This window comes from Schistocerca cancellata, chromosome 9, assembly GCF_023864275.1.
Source record: "Schistocerca cancellata isolate TAMUIC-IGC-003103 chromosome 9, iqSchCanc2.1, whole genome shotgun sequence".
Lineage (NCBI taxonomy): Eukaryota > Metazoa > Arthropoda > Insecta > Orthoptera > Acrididae > Schistocerca > Schistocerca cancellata.
Genome location: NC_064634.1, coordinates 239,872,859 through 239,877,556, shown reverse-complemented (window position 1 = coordinate 239,877,556; position 4,698 = coordinate 239,872,859).

Genomic DNA, 4,698 nt, shown 5'->3' with positions numbered 1-4,698 from the left:
GTTGTTTCGGAATTGCAGGTTCTAGTGTCACTAAATGAAGTTGTAACCTCCCCCTCACTTATCGACCCTAATGACAGTGAAAAATTAAGCCGTGTGTACCTAATGGAAATTTGGGAAAAGCAATCGTCACCGAAGTTAATCTGTCGGTAAAGAGGGAGGAAAGGGTTACATCTAAATGAAAGGAAAAATGCAAATGAAACTGGTGGAAATTAATTTTGAAAAGGGGTAAAGTTAATAAAGAAAGTAAATGTGCGGTCGTCACGTTAACAATTAATTGGCGCTAATTAGATATTTGGATTTGGGGAAATTTACGGTCACCAGTCCTATGGACAACTACTACAATAACTGAAAAAGAAAGGTTATTGCACATATAATTAGCGCTAAAAGCGTGGCAACTGAAGGTTGACACGTGTAGTGTGAAAACTGAAAGTTCGTCAGAAGTAATAAATTTCGCTACACTCTGACTTAATTTAGCAAAAGAATTAATAAAACCGGAAAATCGAAACTTAATTTAGTGACTGAAGTTAATAGTGAGCTTTCTTTCTGAAGCACATCGAAATTCAGTAAAATACGGTTAGTCTTGGACTACCTCAACAATTATTTCAAAAGCTACTTGAATATACGCAATTTAGAAATAAGAGATTTAACTTTGAACTTGAATTAAATGATTCTGAACAACTAACAATAGTAAAATTTAGTACGTACCAAGCTGAGCTGCAGTCACATGTAAGCTAAAATATGGTAACAAAACTCGCACTCTTAATTTGTGCTTGTGGAATCTAAATATTGTAGCCAGCTATGAATAGCTTAACTGAACTTTGAAATTAAAGCAGTGAAATCGAATGATGCTGGCGTTTGAATTTCAACGACACTCGGGTTCATTCCGGAAAAGGAAGTAATGCAATTGGGACAATGAGCAACAAAGGTTCATGTTGCTGTAATTTAGTTATGAAAATGGAACAGTTTGAAAATCTGAGGTCTGCCATACAGTTCTAAAACTTTACGTGCTTCCGGTCATCCTTGTTGGTTGATTGAAGGTTTGAAGCCGTCGATCGAGGAGGAGGCGACAGTCACTCATTGTCGGCCGTCGCTGTCGCAGAAGCTGGATGTTGGCGCGCCTTCTTCTCGAAACAAACCAACATAAATGCATATATATATATATATATATATATATATATATATATATATATATATATATATATGAACCATGGACCTTGCCGTTGGTGGGGAGGCTTGCGTGCCTCAGCGATACAGATGGTCGTACCGTAGGTGCAACCACAACGGAGGGGTATCTGTTGAGAGGCCAGACAAACATGTGGTTCCTGAAGAGAGGCAGCTGCCTTTTCAGTAGTTGCAGGGGCAACAGTCTGGATGATTGACTGATCTGGCCTTGTAACATTAACCAAAACGGCCTTGCTGTGCTGGTACTGCGAACGGCTGAAAGCAAGAGGAAACTACAGCCGTAATTTTTCCCGAGGACATGCAGCTCTACTGTATGATTAAATGATGATGGCGTCCTCTTGGGTAAAATATTCCGGAGGTAAAATAGTCCCCCATTCGGATCTCCGGGCGGGGACTACTCAGGAGGACGTCGTTATCAGGAGCAAGAAAACTGGCGTTCTACGGATCGGAGCGTGGAATGTCAGATCCCTTAATCGGGCTGGTAGGTTAGAAAATTTAAAAAGGGAAATGGATAGGTTAAAGTTAGATATAGTGGGAATTAGTGAAGTTCGGTGGCAGGAGGAACAAGACTTTTGGTCAGGTGATTACAGGGTTATAAATACAAAAACAAATAGGGGTAATGCAGGAGTAGGTTTAATAATGAATAAAAAAATAGGAGTGCGGGTTAGCTACTACAAACAGCATAGTGAACGCATTATTGTGGCCAAGATAGACACAAAGCCCATGCCTACTACAGTAGTACAAGTTTATATGCCAACTACCTCTGCAGATGATGAAGAAATAGATGAAATGTATGACGAGATAAAAGAGATTATTCAGGTAGTGAAGGGAGACGAAAATTTAATAGTCATGGGTGACTGGAATTCGTCAGTCGGAAAAGGGAGAGAAGGAAACATAGTAGGTGAATATGGATTGGGGGGAAGGAATGAAAGAGGAAGCCGCCTTGTAGAATTTTGCACAGAGCGTAACTTAATCATAGCCAACTGCAAAAAGGTGGGAATTTAAGGAGATGGGACCTGGATAAACTGAAAGAACCAGAGGTTGTAGAGAGTTTCAGGGAGAGCATAAGGGAACAATTGACAGGAATGGGGGAAAGAAATACAGTAGAAGACGAATGGGTAGCTCTGAGGGATGAAGTAGTGAAGGCAGCAGAGGATCAAGTAGGTAAAAAGACGAGGGCTAATAGAAATCCTTGGGTAACAGAAGAAATATTGAATTTATTTGATGAAAGGAGAAAATATAAAGATGCAGTAAATGAAGCAGGCAAAAAGGATTACAAAAGTCTCAAAAATGATATCGACAGGAAGTGCAAAATGGCTAAGCAGGGATGGCTAGAGGACAAATGTAAGGATGTAGAGGCTTGTCTCACTAGGGGTAAGATAGATACTGCCTACAGGAAAATTAAAGAGACCTTTGGAGAGAAGAGAACCACTTGTATGAATATCAAGAGTTCAGATGGCAACCCAGTTCTAAGCAAAGAAGGGAAGGCAGAAAGGTGGAAGGAGTATATAGAGGGTTTATACAAGGGCGATGTACTTGAGGACAATATTATGGAAATGGAAGAGGATGTAGATGAAGACGAAATGGGAGATAAGATACTGCGTGAAGAGTTTGACAGAGCACTGAAAGACCTGAGTCGAAACAAGGCCCCGGGAGTAGACAACATTCCATTTGAACTACTGATGGCCTCGGGAGAGCCAGTCATGACAAAACTCTACCATCTGGTGAGCACGATGTATGGGACAGGCGAAATACCCTCAGACTTCAAGAAGAATATAATAATTCCAATCCCAAAGAAAGCAGGTGTTGACAGATGTGAAAATTACCGAACTATCAGTTTAATAAGTCACAGCTGCAAAATACTAACGCGAATTCTTTACAGACGAATGGAAAAACTAGTAGAAGCCGACCTCGTGGAAGATCAGTTTGGATTCCGTAGAAATGTTGGAACACGTGAGGCAATACTGACCTTACGACTTATCTTAGAAGAAAGATTTAGAAAAGGCAAACCTACGTTTCTAGCATTTGTAGACTTAGAGAAAGCATTTGACAATGTTAACTGGAATACTCTCTTTCAAATTCTGAAGGTGGCAGGGGTAAAATACAGGGAGCGAAAGGCTATTTACAGTTTGTACAGAAACCAGATGGCAGTTATAAGAGTCGAGGGGCATGAAAGGGAAGCAGTGGTTGGGAAAGGAGTAAGACAGGGTTGTAGCCTCTCCCCGATGTTATTCAATCTGTATATTGAGCAAGGAATAAAGGAAACAAAAGAAAAATTCGGAGTAGGTATTAAAATTCATGGAGAAGAAATAAAAGCTTTGAGGTTCGCCGATGACATTGTAATTCTGTCAGAGATAGCAAAGGACTTGGAAGAGCAGTTGAACGGAATGGACAGTGTCTTGAAAGGAGGATATAAGATGAACATCAACAAAAGCAAAACGAGGATAATGGAATGTAGTCAAATTAAGTCGGGTGTTGCTGAGGGAATTAGATTAGGAAATGAGACACTTAAAGTAGTAAAGGAGTTTTGCTATTTAGGGAGTAAAATAACCGATGATGGTCGAAGTGGAGAGGATATAAAATGTAGACTGGCAATGGCAAGGAAAGCGTTTCTGAAGAAGAGGAATTTGTTAACATCGAGTATAGATTTAAGTGTCAGGAAGTCGTTTCTGAAAGTATTTGTATGGAGTGTAGCCATGTATGGAAGTGAAACATGGACGATAACTAGTTTGGACAAGAAGAGAATAGAAGCTTTCGAAATGTGGTGCTACAGAAGAATGCTGAAGATAAGGTGGGTAGATCACGTAACTAATGAGGAGGTATTGAATAGGATTGTGGAGAAGAGAAGTTTGTGGCACAACTTGACTAGAAGAAGGGATCGGTTGGTAGGACATGTTTTGAGGCATCAAGGGATCACAAATTTAGCATTGGAGGGCAGTGTGGAGGGTAAAAATCGTAGAGGGAGACCAAGAGATGAATACACTAAGCAGATTCAGAAGGATGTAGGTTGCAGTAGATACTGGGAGATGAAGAAGCTTGCACAGAATAGAGTAGCATGGAGAGCTGCATCAAACCAGTCTCAGGACTGAAGACCACAACAACAACATATATATATATATATATATATATATATATATATATATATATATATATATATATATTTATATACAAACAGTAAAACAATTACAATATATAAAGAGACAGAAATGTCATATCTTCAGGTGACAAAATAAGGAAAAATCTATAGTACAATAGATGGAAATAGAAGGATATGCATTTCCGGCGTTACAAAGTAATAGTAAATAATCATGAATGCTAGCTAGCTTCAAACAGAATACTAGTGCACGACGTACTATAAATTTAAATATTTCTCTAAGTGAATCGTAAGTATTGAGTCTTCAGATGAAATTGATTAGATCTTATACACTGAGGTAACAAAAGTCATCGAATACCTGCTAATATCGTGTCGGACCGCTTTTTGCCCTGCGTAGTGCAGCAACTCGACGTGACATGTAC